The sequence below is a fragment of the Pleurodeles waltl genome, chromosome 1_1, assembly GCF_031143425.1.
Source record: "Pleurodeles waltl isolate 20211129_DDA chromosome 1_1, aPleWal1.hap1.20221129, whole genome shotgun sequence".
Classification (NCBI taxonomy): Eukaryota; Metazoa; Chordata; class Amphibia; order Caudata; family Salamandridae; genus Pleurodeles; species Pleurodeles waltl.
Genome location: NC_090436.1, coordinates 825,967,036 through 825,982,289, shown reverse-complemented (window position 1 = coordinate 825,982,289; position 15,254 = coordinate 825,967,036). Strand labels below are relative to the sequence as shown.

The window sequence follows — 15,254 nt, the reverse complement described above, 5'->3', positions numbered from 1 at the left end:
TTCCCGCTTCCAATGCCCCACGCCCCCGCACGCGTGACATGGTGACACCTTTTTCATCCCCTGCACATCATTTTGAACTACAACAGTATTCAAGTCTGGACCGCGGTTCACAAAACCTCCTCTTCCCCGTCCTCTGGGTTGTGCCTGAAACATGCCATTCCCCTGCGGTTGCTGCTGTATTACCTGCTGTACTCCATTTCCCTGCATCCCTGCTTGCGCTGCCTTAATTTGCATCACCATCACTTTCTCCTTCAACTTTCTCTGCTTTAATTCAATCTCGTCACTACAGTATTTCGCATACTGCAACACCTCATCAATCGGCTTTGCTTGCCAACAGATCAAATGATTCTTAATCATCTGGCTAATCTCTGGTCTCAGTCCTTCAACAAACCTGAACACAAGATGATTTATGTCTTTCGGCTCAATGACCTCAGTGCCGCTGAATTGAAGTCTAATCTGTAGCTTCTTTTCAAATGTTTAGTATTTTCAATGTCTATATTGTATTTATCTGCCAGGTTGGCTAACCTCTGGTGCACCTTACTCCTTTCTTTAGTAATTTTAGGGCGCAGATCCCTCAGTTCCCTGTATATGACTCTAATCTGTTCACCCCCATTGTCCCTTCCACCAGCTCCATGGCTTCTACACCCAGTCTCACAAAGTTTAAGTATTCGTCTCTCTCTGACCTCTCTGTGGTCGCCGCAGTAGTCTGCGAAGCATTGAGCTTTCCTAACCTCTCATTCAACTGTTGCGCGGAAAAGCCTTGCAACAAAATGTTTCCTGACTGCATCAATGGTGCCTGTGTCGTATTTGTGCTCATTATCTGTGGGGATAGCACACCTAATCCTGCTTGCCGCATTGTCTCCAAAGGAGCCCCAATCGACTAAGGTCTAACAAGGACCTGAGTCCTTCGGCTGCCTGTTCTCTTGGTGTCATTACTTGGGGAGTTCCTGTGAACCCTCCTCTTATTGCCTCTTGGGTCATTACTCCCTGATCACACATGCCAGGCTTACCCTGCGCATACAGCGGTACTGGTGGACCGACAGTAATTGGCAATGATATAGCAGCTGGTGACTGTCCAAGTCCCAAACCCTGTGGAGCATTAACTCCCATAGCTTGATTCATCATAGGTTCTGTAGCTACTGACTGTGGTCCTGCAACTGCATTGTAACTCGGAACCAGTTGTTGCTGGGGCAACAATTGCGGAGTTGGCTCAGTCTGCACTAGCTTTGATCTCGTATATATCGGATCAGGCGGCACCATCAGACTCGTAGTTGTCTCTAGTACTGGGACATCTGGATAAATCCTTTGAATCTGTGGTGGCTGCAACTGTATCTGTGTGTCTGGCGCAGTGGGTACACGGACACCATTCTGTATCAAAACTGTATCACTTGTCTGCACAGTACTTGAGACGCCCTTACTCTGTGCCTGGTTTTCTGAACTCATACTAGTGCCCTGTGCGTTATCATTTATAGCATATGGTGGCGGGCGATCATGTAACAACTGGTTAAGAAACTCTTCATCGTCTGAGTCATCTTCATCTATCCAAGACCTCTGAGTCTCTTTTGACTTACTGAAGCCCTTGCCTGTCTTACAGGTGGCTTTCTTTCCCTGTGTATCATCTTCCTGGGTTATTGCCGGAAATAATTTAAGTCTGTCAACTATTCCCCTTCTCCGCATCCTGCTCTCATTGTCCCACCTAGACTCGGCTAAAGTATTTTCTGCTCTTTTCATCCTCCTTTCGAATTTCTGCTGTCTTTGTCGTATGGCCATTAAATCCCAGACTGCTAACGCCATTCTTGTATTAAACGTTCTGTGCTCTGGACACGCTAAACATCCCTCCTTCTCTGTTAATTTTTGCCACTGCTTCATCCAAAGACCTCGCGCGACTCCCTTTTCCTCCATTACGATATAAGCTGGAGTACCCTCAGGCGGTGTAGACTCCCCTCCACTCGCCATAATGTATGCATCTCCCTTCAAAGCACTCTTTAGAGCCTTGAAGAACTTCATTTTTGCATCTTTTATTTTGTTTAGAATCTAATCAGGAAGTGACTTTTAATTCCCAGAACACTCTTCACCCACCTTTCTCAACCTATTGCCTCTCACGGACGGCAGCCAATCCGTGCGCGACCCATCTCAGCAACTGACCTATCCCAGCGCGGCACCACTGACGTCACACTCACACACACACTACGGCTGACAAAGTCTTGCAGTTTGTCCTCCTTACACAAAAACTCATGCACTATATTGCGAGCACCTTTAACCACAAAAACCCAAATTTGCCGGTTTACTACAGGTAGGGTAGCACATTTGCTTCAGAACTTTACAGAGATTTCACTTGAAGCCTCGGCCGCTACTCTCCCCTTCTCAGCTCCTGCACTCGCAAGCAGAATTCGACCCGCAAATCCTACTCTCGACTTGTCAATGGTTTGTTCTAGTGCACTTTAGAACTTGCCAAATCTCCATTGAAGGTTTCACTCGCACAATTTGACTCAAACTCGACTTGTCAACCACGCCCGATTGACCTATTAAACCGCACAAATTACAACATAAACCCAAGTGTCTCCTACACTTGTCAATATACTCCGGGGTCTTAGAACACGACGGGTCCGTACATCACCAACAACCACGTGGATAATTTTTTAGCACAAAGCACCACACTCACATGAAGTTCCCCGACTTCCCTACTCTCATACTGAGGAGTACGCCCACTCCTACTAAAACAACATTACCTGCCCTAAACACACAAACTTTCACAAATCACCTGCAAAATGCATAAGCTGAGCAAGCGCAAATTCTATACAATACATGCTAAAACACCGAGAACATACCCAACTCACATAGGCAGGCTCCGAGATTCCGGGAAAGTCATGGGGAATTTAGAAACACATCATACCTCCAATTTGCATTATCTCAGAAAACAATTTAAACAATAATCCTCCGTCCTAGGTCCCCAAAGGGCCTAAACCGTCGCTCTGCTACCAGAACTGTTAACGCGTCCCTTTATGACTAATTTATTCACTTTGGGACTCGTTTTAGGCCAATGAATCTTTTGACCCTGATTGAAGACACCTTAGGACGAGATAACTAATCAGCATGTCAATCAATAGATCAATAACGTCATCAATATTTACCAGAATAAGACAATTCACTTTAGACAAAGACATTAATAAAACTCGGAAACCACCATGACCGTGCAGTCATGAATAACCACACCAGTTTAGTATGCATTTTGTGATATTTATTCCCTATTGATTACAATTCTACTAGCAAGTTTATTAATCTCAAAACCAAGAAGCTCATTAACATAGTCACAATATGGCAACTCTGATAAGATTTCATCAAAGCAAGAATCACGAATATTAGAACATAACACGACGTCAACATAGGTTATCCTTAGCAGAGTAACATGAGCGCATTATTCAACAAAGCATAGATTCCGTCATTTGTCTATTTGCGTCAGTTTAGTGACCCCTCTTAACTAACCTCAAATTAGCATTGGCATGTTGGGCTTCATGCAAAACAATTTAGCAACACCAATTTGGAAAGACATCTAACTATGGTCTCTGTCAAAAGAGAAGCAGTTGGTACCTAGAAAGGAAAAGCAAACAGACAATCACAATTTTATTGTCATATAGTTACCCTCCGAATTTGGTCAGCACTCAGGTTCTGTCTTCGTCCTCAGGACATCAGTTGATTCGCCATCAGCCAGGAATTCAGCAAGTCGGGTAAAGGGGCACTTCCCTCATAAGGAGGTAAAGTGTAAACGGGCAATATAAGGCAAGAATGGTTTTAAGCACCAAACAGCAAAGTCTCTATGCAGAGTGACAAAGTGTCTGGGTCATAGCAAATCGCATCAGCATCTCCCTAACTAACTCTTATTTCCGTGTGTCAAGGGGTTTTATCCTATTTTTGTTGTGCATTCCCCTAAAATCTGGTTGGACAAAGGTTGCACCCCACTATCTTTAACCAATTAACTTCAAATTAGCTCATCAAATTTGTCACCCCAAAACAGTTCTCACGTATTTTATTGGTCCTTATGATTGACGTCTTTAACGGGTGGAATGTCCGGTATGATTTCATCCTCTCGTGGTCCTTTGCACATCTTCAGTCAGTGGCTCCATTGTCTGTACCGGTTCAGGCGACCTTGTACCTACGAGTGATCTACAGTGTTGCATTCAACTAAAATGTTTCTACAAGCAAGTCGAATTTCATGAGAACGGATCTACTACAGTTACATTCAGCTTCTAGCTTTTGGAAAAAACAAGAGTTCATGTCCTTCAGCAAGTCAGCACACTGCACGTTAGAAAAACACATTTAATATGAGAGTCAGGCAGCTAGGCCTCGACTCATGCTAACTAAGGCCTAATGATTTATTAGCAGACGTCTAATATATAACTTTCAATTATTAGTGCAAACTTATATTCTATCATAATATTTCAACATTATTAATCAGTTTCATTAGTCCCCGTATACATTGGCGGCCACTCCCCGTGGGCACATTTTCAAGCACGCGTTTAGCAAAATACATTAATACATTTTCTATGCAGGATTATTACACATTAGTTCATAATCATTTCATGTTAATATTAAATATATATAAGCTACGCTCTCTCACTTCTTTTGATGTTTTCTTTTCTTCCGTCTCTTTTAACTCTGGTAGCTTATGCTGCAATACTACAGCGTTAAAGGGGCCATCTAGTAAATGTTGTCACAATACATATCAAAATCATAGCCAAAAACATGAAACAAAGTAACATTCTAGAATGCCTGCTGTGTAAGAGATGCAGGATACAAGGGGAGTAGAGCTGGATCTTTTTTTTCCCTGTACACTGAATGGCGTTTTAAGTAATCTATCTTGTGTCATCAAGTGCTTTCAGCATCGGACACTCATAACTTGTGTGTGAAACTGTTGAAGTTCTGTTTGATAATCTGATGAGATAAAAGATAAAGGGCCAGATGTACCAAACAGTTTTGCCCATTCTGTGTCTATGGGAAAATGTGTTCGTACATATGGCCCAAAATGCCTTCGCGGATCAGGGCAAGATTGTTCTCAATAGTAGACGAGGTAATGTGCCCCCTCTAAGTCAGCTTCTGGACAGCAAAACCGAGTAACATATTCATTTAAATAAGCCTTCTTGAGACAAGTAAAAGTGAGAAACCATGAAGGTTTATTGAAGTACATTACAGAAGGCAAAATATGATTAGTCATCAAATCAGTCTAATACAAAGTAAATTATCTATACATAATTAGCATTTAGCTCAGCCAAATGAAGCGGAAAGTCAGCCAGAGTGTTCTAAGTCTTAAGTATGAGACAGAAGACTGGCATGAGTCCGCTCTCTAAGAATGGAAAACAAAAGTCTAGCTCATCTTCAGATTGTGTTCTTATTATAACAAATTGACAGAGAAAATTGCACAGTCAGCATAAGGGAAGCATAATGTAACATTGTCTTTAACTAATACCAACCCCTAACACCATCTTAGCACCAACTGCTAAGTGAATATTTTTGTGTCCCCTTCTGACCTAATGTCATTGGATCGGACAGCACGAATCTAGTTCCACGAATCAATGACACTCATAAGAAGAAAAGGCCCTCTGAAACAGACACGAAGGACATTGAATAGCTACATTTTTGTAAATCATCTTCCTCCGAAGCTCTCCAAGAACAGTATGTCATCACAGAGCATTAGTGCACATTTCGATGCATGCCGTGTCTGTGAGAAATTAAAACTTGTCCACGTCTGAAATTCAAGATGGAGCCTACGTCATGTCTAGCCAATGTTAAGAAAACATAGTTGTGCAAAATGCAGTGTTGTTTTTTTTATGAAAAACATTAATAAAACTAATCAAACCTCATTTATCAATAGAAATATCTCACACTACCATTTGGTACTCGGTCCACCTTGCTTTCAAGCAGAGTAAGGAGGACATCACCCCCACAGAACCGTGTTAGGAGGGAAAGTCAGTAGGTGTGTAAAAGTTTTTGTCACCAAGCACAGTGTACCCTCTCTGCTATTTAGTGAAAGTAATGTGTGTCACTAAGGTAGATTCACAGTAAGGGCTGTTCACAACGGCTTACTGCCTTGTTAACATAAAAAGGCGTTCATTTGGCTGAGGCAAATTAAACTAAAAAAGGAAGTTATGCTTCAATCCCTCTAGATAAAGAAAGTATTCTTGTCTTGTCAATATCGTACTGCCATTTGTAGATTTAAACAGCTGGTCGAAACTAGGCAGAGCTTCTTTTACTACTCATCTGATTTTGTCATCAAAGAATACTACTTGAGACCTATTCTCCACTGTCAATGAAATCTCCAACCCGGAGTTCTGCAAACACCATGTACCTTCCTCACAAGCCTTGTGTGATAACCCAGCTTCATTATACAGGGAGAAAATTGAACACTTTTACTTGGACTTCTCTAAAAACAAATGGATGTGTCTTCTCTACATTTCCATGCAAGCTGATTCTAAACTTAGAGAACTTCTCCACCTATCTGAACGGCAAGTCTTCAACCTCATCCTAGCAAAGTCAGAGCCACCACCAGACCCCTGCTCTCCTTGCATTTTTAAGCTAGCAGTAAATGTCATCGAGCCACCATGATAGCTGTGTAACGACTCCTTGGACTCTGCTCAGATACTCCTTGCCTGGAAAAAACAAATACTGATCCTTCCTTGCTAACCAACTATAGAGGTTTATCTAATTGTCTTTCCTGACAGAATTACCGAAAGACATTCGAACACTGAGTTATTGACATCTTGGAACCTAACAAGCTCCTTGACCCAGCCCCGTCTTGATTCAGGCTGTCACATAGAATAGAATCTGCACTTTTTGCAATGATACACAGTATTAGACTTATCATGAACCACAGCAGCACCCGTTGCCCTGGCCGTCTTATATTTACTTGCTGACTTAACACCTTCTCTCCCTCAGTGTTACTGTCCAGACTTACAGAATGTGGAATTTGCAAGAAGGCTCTAGAATGGCTTATTCATTTCTTTCAGATATTTCCCAGACCATGGTGCTGCCTCCTTTTCAGTCAGCACCTTCTTTTTGCTGTGGAGTCCCTAAAGGTTCTTCTCTGAGCCACACACTTTTAATATTTACCTGTCCCCATTAGCTTCCTGCTTTAAAATGAATTAATATGCAGAGGACACACAAATCATTATATCAATTTCCAAAAAGTGTGACAATACCAAAGTGAATTTCCATAATTGGACTCTCTCCCTCTACCAGTGAAGGCTGCTAAAAACTTGAGATTCATCTTTACAATTCAGTATCACCGATTCAAGAACTAACTACTTCAAGGATTGATCATGAAAACTCTGTATATGGAAGCTATGTTACACACGCTAAATCAGCTACAAATAATTAAAAAAACATCAGCTAGACTGATTCTTACTGTTCCCACCCTGATGTCAATTACATCACACATGAGCTTCCTGCATTTGTTTTAAGTCGTCAGGTGTGTAATGTTTAAGGGCCTATGCTTGACAAACAGACCCTTTCGTAACATGGGACCAGTTTACTTAACACAAAAAATGTATTTTTGTACTTCTACTCTGCCTGTAACCTACGTTCAGCCTCAGCGTATCAGAAAGTTATTTCTAAAAACCTCCTGCTGCTCTGTAGTATTGAGTGAGTCTCTTGCTCTGGGTGCTGTGCTGCAGACCTCATGCACCAAGAGTTTGTGTTACTTTCTGGTTGCATGTTGCAAATCATAGGACCAGTGATTAGTTGGTACTGGTGGTGTTCTCTCTTGCAGTCCCAGACTGGCTAGACAGGATCAGTTCTTGGTTTTAACCTGCCCTTGATTGAGTCAAGCTGTTGTGCTGTATACGTTGCAATTAAGATAAGAGAGCCACCCACTTAATGAGCTTAGATCCTCACCCATGAAAAAGCACAAAAGGCCCTTTTTTCCCTAGTGATTTGATGCTCCATCAGTCTTGGCTCTTCCAAAGCATAGGAGGCACAAGCAAAAAAAGAGGCACTACCAAGCACAACATGCCATAACCCATCTAGTCTGGGAGGGCACCCCGAAAGCCACAAGCACACTGCGCCTAGCTACCTTCATGGGGCTTTTTCAGTGGTCCTTCCTAGCAGGACTCATTCTTCTTTAACCTCCCCACACTGTCCCCTTTAACCTCGACATGATTAGGAGACTCTTATGGACACTTAGAACGTGTCACTCATCAGCTAGAGGCAGCTCTGTACCAGGAGTTGCTGAATCCCTTCTAGCTCCGAGTCATTGATTGTGTTAAGTGCAAAATAATTGAAGGCTAGGGAGTCTGCTCTTATCACTCTCTTCCCTGCTGGTACAGCTCCTGCCTACTCTGTTGCAGCTCCCATAAGCCTCTTTGGTCCCCCTTCTGATCCCAGTGCAGCTGTCGAGGTCATCTCAAGGCACAAGTCCCCATGTATCAACTAGTTTCACTGCCAGTCTGAATCCTGATTTGATTGATTATATACCTGTGGATCCAACTCCCGAGCCTCCCCCTTAGAAGAGGGCCACTTCTGGAACTGGACACCAATCCAGAGACCTGTATTGAGGATCACAGGGTTATACACTAAACCAGGTGCTACTATGCAGTTAACACTAAGACTTTGTATGTGCTGTCCATTGAAGTCCCTGCATTCCATAAAAATTGCAAATGTTTTACACAGGCCCTCCTTGTAACACTTTCCATTGGTGAACTGGACACCCACCTCCAAAATTCCAAAGTTGGTTTCTGCTTTCCATCTAAATTATTCAGTCATGCTCCCAGTATTTATTCTTGTGCCCTGGGGCACTCCATACTTTCATATTGGGAGAACTTTACAGTTCTATTTAGAATACAGAAATGTTCATTGAAATTTGAAACAGCTGCTTATTGTATTTGGCTAAAACAATTTTTCAGGTAGCATGGAACCTGAACCTAGATAAATTGCCAAGTGTTTTGTTTTATGTTATGGGCTGGCGTTTCAGCATCTTCCTGTGAGCATCATCACTCATTCAACCAGATCAAATGTACTGTGCTGCTGCTTCCTTTTTGATCTGCAGTCTTATATTTAAGTACTACTGTATAGGCTCTCGGTCATGGTAATTTTGTTTTAGCAAATAAAATAGTTGTGCAGATGTTGATGCCACATTCAGCAGAGGAGTAGTGCGGTTATTGTAAGCACAGGAATCACTGTAGCCTTCAGTCCGACTATAGATCTCTTATGGCTGTGGGTTTGTAAAAGAGGAAGATGCATACACTGTATGTTGAATGATATGAACATGTTAACTGATTGAGTTACGTACCCGTTACTGTTGGCTCCAGTGCTTGTGACACCTAAACTCAGTACAACCGTAGTTTGCATTAGGCATCGTGCTTTCCTTAACTTGTGATGATGCAGATCCAAAGTGATAGAAGTTGAAACCGAAGGGATGCCCCCTTGTTTGGGGGCATTAGTTGAACGTTCAGTAGAAATAAAAGTAAGTGATTCCTTCTTGAGGGATTGTAAATTTCGAACCAGGCTAATCACTTGCACAAAAGGGATCTTTGTGCTCTCTCTTAAAGGTAAGCAGTTTGTTCATCTGCTAGTAGGAGAGTTCAGTCAACTGTTGCCATGTAAAGGTTTGCTTAACGTGAACCTCCACTACGTGAACTAGTACCAGGCAAAATCAACATTGCCAACCATTGCCATCGGGCTGGATTTAGGGTGGTGTGACTGGTGCTAGCGCAGCTAGATTTGACCAGGTGGGGAGGCGGGAGGGGCTCTGCGATTAGAAATAAATAAGTAATTTATTGGTTTACAAGCTCCTGCTACAGATTTTCCTGTGTGTCCAGCAGATTTCAAGCAACAATAAAAATGTCAAGATAACTCTGGTGAACAATGTTCCTGCCGGAGAGAGATTGTAGTTTTGTCTAGGTGCAGTCTGATGAAGTAGAGGAGAAAGAACGTGTTCTGCGCAGATGACAGAGCTGTATTTATGTGGCTAGCTCAGTGGGCTACTGCTTTTGTCACAGAGATCCTTTTGTCACTTGCAGCTCCTAAGTTACAATCCTTATATATCCCAGTGAGTTATGAACTGGCCTCAAAGAGCTGCCTGCAAACCGCATAGTTTGGGCGTTGTATGTTTTTCCACAGTCTTTCATTACTTATTCCTAATGTTGCTGAAAAGGTTTCGTTTGGGTAGCAATACATTGCCATTAGTAAAGCCACACCCAAAGCAGAGTGAGCATCTTCGGCGGCCTCCATCGAGTCTTCCCTGTGTCAGCGGCAGTGTAAGCGTTTTCCGCGGTCTCCACTTGGTGGGTGTGAACACACGGTCCAGGAACATTTCCTATCTGTTCTGGACAGTGGATTTGTTTCCGTTCTCCTTTTGTTTTTTCTCCTTCTCATTTTCGAGCCGGTTACAGTTTTTAGACCAGCGCGGGCCTCTAACGGACCTGGCGCGCTCGAGGGTGCACGCGCATTTGTTGCTACAGGAGCCTAGCAACGCGGCCCTGGCAACGGGAAGCATACGGAAGGCCTAATAACGCAAGCCTGCATTGCGTGCGCAGCCATAGCAACGCTGCCTTGCAACGCGCTTGCAGTGTTACATTGTTTAAAGAGACTTTCTTCTACATTGGACTTAAGACTTACAACTGCAAGTTACCTTATTGTATACACATTATGGCTACTCCTACAATGTCTCAGCCTCCTCCTTTTCTAACGGATAAGGGCGACCCGATTCTTCCGTGGAAGCGTTGGAAGAATCTTTTTGATTCCTATTTAATAGCGATAGGGGGGGAAAAGTTCTCTCCTGCAAGGAAACAAGCAGTCTTGTTGCACAATTTAGGAATTGAAGGCAGGAATATCTATGATAGTCTTGAGACCTTGTCCTTTGGAGGGGCAGAAGGTGAACCCAGAGACTGCTATGAGATGTCTGTGGCCATTTTAGCAGCACACTTTGAATTCAAACTCAATGTTGTTCTTGAGAGACACAAGTTTTTTGCACGCTCACAAGGGAAGTCTGAAAGTGTGGGTAATTACGTTGCTGTTTTGCGCACGTTAGCACGCACTTGTGATTTTGGTGATATCACGGATTCTTTGATTCGTGACCAACTCGTCCGATGTACTAACAACAAGAGAGTTCAAGAGAAGCTACTGACGAAAAACCCAGACTTAAGAGAGGCCATTGCAATTGTTGAAGGGATGGAGAGCACCAATAGTTGGATTAAGGAGATGAATGGAGAGAACGACTTGTGCATGGTTCAAGCACTGCATCTTCGGGAGGAAGTCTTGAAGGTTAGCGGTGACAGTGACAGTAAAACCCCAGGATTTACCCAAGAGAGGAAGAGAGAGCCTAGACTTCAACGTTGTTTCCGTTGTGGTAATACAGGACACACTGCGAACAGTCCTAATTGTTTCGCACAGAATTCTCAGTGTAGGAAGTGTGGGAAGAAAGGGCACTATGCTAGAGTCTGCAATAGTGACAAGAACAATATAGATGCTGTCACTGAGAATGTTAACAAGATGATCCTATGCATTGATTTGGATTCCGGCAACATTGTGAATGATTCTGGAATGATAGATGTAGGACCTGTAACCATGCCTGAGTGTGCTATTAAGCTTGATGGGAAAATGGTGACAGTATTAGCTGACTCGGGTTCTCCTTATACTATGGTGGGTGACAAGAATTACCGGGCAATTTTTGGGGAGGATTTCCATTCGTTAACAGCACCTGATATCAACCCTGTCAGTTATGGGGGGTCTAAAATAGAAGTGATTGGCTATAAGATCATGCGTATTCAATTCCAAGGTAAGGCCACTGTAGGAAAGGTTTATGTGGCAAAACGTGGGAACAATCTACTAGGATGGCGTCACCAACGTGATATGGGGATTAAGTTGGACCCCAATGCCAAGAGCCAGGTTATGGTAGTGAATGATAGCAACTTGGATCTTAATATTCTGAAGGATTTCCCTACTGTGTTCAGAGAAGAACTAGGTTGTCTGTCCAATTTTGAACACAGAATTATTCTTAAGAGGAATGCCACTCCTTCGGTGCATAAAGTGAGGAGAGTTCCGAAATTAATGTTAGAACCTCTCAAAGTGGAGCTTAACAAGCTTTTGGATGCTGGTGTGATTGAGGAGATAGAGTCCTCTGAATGGTTGGCTCCCATTGTTCTAGCACCGAAGGACAATGGGAGACGAATTTGCATGTGTGTGGACCTCAGAGACCTTAATAAGCATATTTGGGTTGATCGCCAACCCCTGCCCAATATTTCTGAGGAATTGTCTGGGCTGGGTGGTTCAAAAGTATTTAGTGTACTAGATTTGTCGTCAGCATATCACCAGGTTGTTTTACACCCAGACTCTAGACACCTCACGTCATTTGTAACACCGCTAGGAGCTTATCAATTTCGTAGAATGCCTTTTGGGCTGGCCTCCGCTGCTGCCTGTTTCCAACGCATTAAGAGGAAAGTTTTGGAGGGGGTTTTGGGAGTCTTATTCTTTCACGACGACATTTTGGTTCATGGCAAAACGTTAGAGGAACATGACGGAATACTTAGAGAAGTATTGTGTAGACTGGCTGGTTCTGGCCTCACGGTTAAGAAGGAAAAGTGCAAGTTTAGAGTTTCTTCTGTAACCTACCTTGGTCATACTATTTCCAGTGAAGGGATTAAACCCAAGTTTGAGTTGGTTGATTCTATTGTCAGCGCCCCTGAACCCAAAAACAAGGAGGTGGTGAGATCCTTTTTAGGGCTGGCAGAGTATTATTCTAAATTTGTTGCCAACTTTTCGAGCGTGACCCAACCCTTGAGATCCCTATTGAAAAAGGGAAACGAATTTGCATGGACTGGTGACTGTGCAGCTGCCTTCACCTTTGTGAAAGACTGCATTGGGAAAATGCCCACCTTAGGCCATTTCGACACACACGCTAAAACCTTCTTGTACACTGATGCCAGTGTAACTGGACTGGGGGCGGTGTTAATCCAAAGAGTAAGTCAAGAGGAGAAAGTCATTGCCTTTGCTTCCCGTTCTCTGAAGGGGTCAGAACAACAGTATTCCGTTATTGAGAGGGAGGCTCTTGCGTGCTCATGGGCAGTCAAGCATTTCAGATTCTATCTGTGGGGATTACCCTTTCTTGTGAGAACTGATCACAGACCCCTCGTACAAATTTTCTCTCCAAAGAAAGGTGAGGGATTGACACCTAGAATAAAGAGGTGGGTTGAAGGGTTAATGGAGTATAATTTTTCTGTTGAGTATGTGCCCGGGCCAAAGAATACGGTAGCAGATTTCTTGTCTAGAAGTTCGATTGATAGTTATGACGAAAGCGAGGATGAGAGTGTCATTAGCTGGGTGAATGAGTTGGCTATAAATGAAGATGAGTGGAAGACTGCTGTGGATCAAGATTCCATTAGACATGAACTTACTGGTTTCATTGTGAGAGGGTGGCCGGACTATAAGGACATTCCTGAACCTTTGAAGAGTTACTGGAACATTAGGGATGAACTGTCTTTAAGTGGTCGCGAGGTATTAAGGGGTACCAAATGTATACCTCCCATTGGTTTAAGAAGTAAAATCATCAATTTGGCTCACGAGGGTCATTTGGGCAGAAATCTCACCAAATCAAGGTTGAGATCGATATATTGGTGGCCAGGGTTGGATCGTGAGGTCGAAGCGACAGTTAAAGATTGTGTAACATGTGCACGAAATGACAAGAGTAAAGTGGTATCGAAACCCCCACTTTCCCCAGTTGCTGTGCCTGAAAGGCCCTGGGTGAAGCTAGGTCTAGATTTTATGGGCCCTTTCCATCTTCTCCCTGCTAGTGAACGGTATGTCATTCTCATGGTGGACTATACTTCAAGATGGGTGGTGACCAAGTGTGTTAACTCCATAGATACCAGGACGGTGATTGAGTTTCTAATGGAGGAATTCTCACGAGAGGGTGTACCCAGCCATTTGGTTACAGATAACGGGGTACAGTTGACATCCGTGGAGATGAAGTCCTTCTTGGACTCTTTAGCTATTGTGCATTTGAGAACTGCCTTGTACTTACCCCAGGCCAATGGTCTTGCAGAACGTATGAACAGGATGGTGAAGTACTGTGTCCAGGAAGCAGTTGAGACTCGGGTTCCTCTTGGGAGTCTCCTGAGAGACCAATGGTGGGCATATCGTAGTACTCCCAATAGCGTTACTGGAATCGCCCCGTTTGAGTACATGAGGGGAAGGTTGGGCTGTAACAAGATGTTCCCAGCGTGGTTCAGAAATAAGTTGGATCATGTGTTCCTGAGAAACTTGACCATGAGAAACTTGGTAAAGCGTCCATGCGTAGGAGCAATCATCAACAAAAGTACAAATTGCGGTATGATTCCAAATCGTGTGTGTCCGATGTTGCATGGAAGGTTGATGACTTGGTATGGCTGAAAGACCCTAATTACAAAACAAAAGGAAGGTCAAGTTTCAAAGGTCCTTTCCGTATTAAGGAGGTGAGGAAAAATGTGGTTGTGCTGGATAATGGTCTTGTGTGGAGTATGTCCAGAATTGCAAAATGGAACTGTCCCAGGATTGATTGCGATAATCTGGCTAACCGAGGAGCAAACCACACCGCAAGGGATGAGTCCAAGGTAACACCATGCAAGACAACTCCTTTCAGACTCCGTTCTAAACCATTGTGGTGGAAGGACTATGTTTCTTGAATTCTGACATTTCTCTTTCTGCATACTTCTGTGCAATTTAGATTTCTGTATTACCATGTTTATTTCTGCCATTATATTGTCATATTGTTGCTTATTTGTTTTTATCCACACACATATGTATATATATTTTCTCTTTTCTTTTTTTTATCCTTATGTATTTCTTCTCTAGTGTGATAAGGGGGATGTGTTGTGGCTGCTTAAGAATGTTGGTCACAGTCTAGAATCTGTGTCATGGAGATTCCAATGAGGGGTCTTGAGAGAGTCGAGGGTGAGAGATACGCGACGGTTGAAGGAAGGGGAGCTTACGCTGCTGTTGGGTTGGTGGTTTCTGAATAAAGCTCTTTACACTAAATTACCGTGTCAGAGCATAACACTAATGTTGCTGAAAAGGTTTCGTTTGGGTAGCAATACATTGCCATTAGTAAAGCCACACCCAAACAGTGCTTTAAAACAGATCCCATTGATGTGAGAGACGGGCTGGGAGACACAAGGAGCGTGGGTAGAGGGTGGCAGTGAGAAGGAGGTCATTGGGAGGCGCAAAAGCGTGTTGCACTCGGCGCCACCAGCGCTAAAGCCAGCCGTGACTGTCATATGTTGTAGTGCATAGTT

At 43.3% G+C, this 15,254-nt stretch overlaps 1 protein-coding gene across 1 annotated transcript in view; it reads left to right on the top strand.

The window, feature by feature from the left end:
* Nucleotides 1-15,254, top strand: part of PTAR1 (protein prenyltransferase alpha subunit repeat containing 1) — a 208,060-nt gene that overhangs the window by 187,261 nt on the left and 5,545 nt on the right. The gene's annotated exons all lie outside the window — the stretch shown is intronic.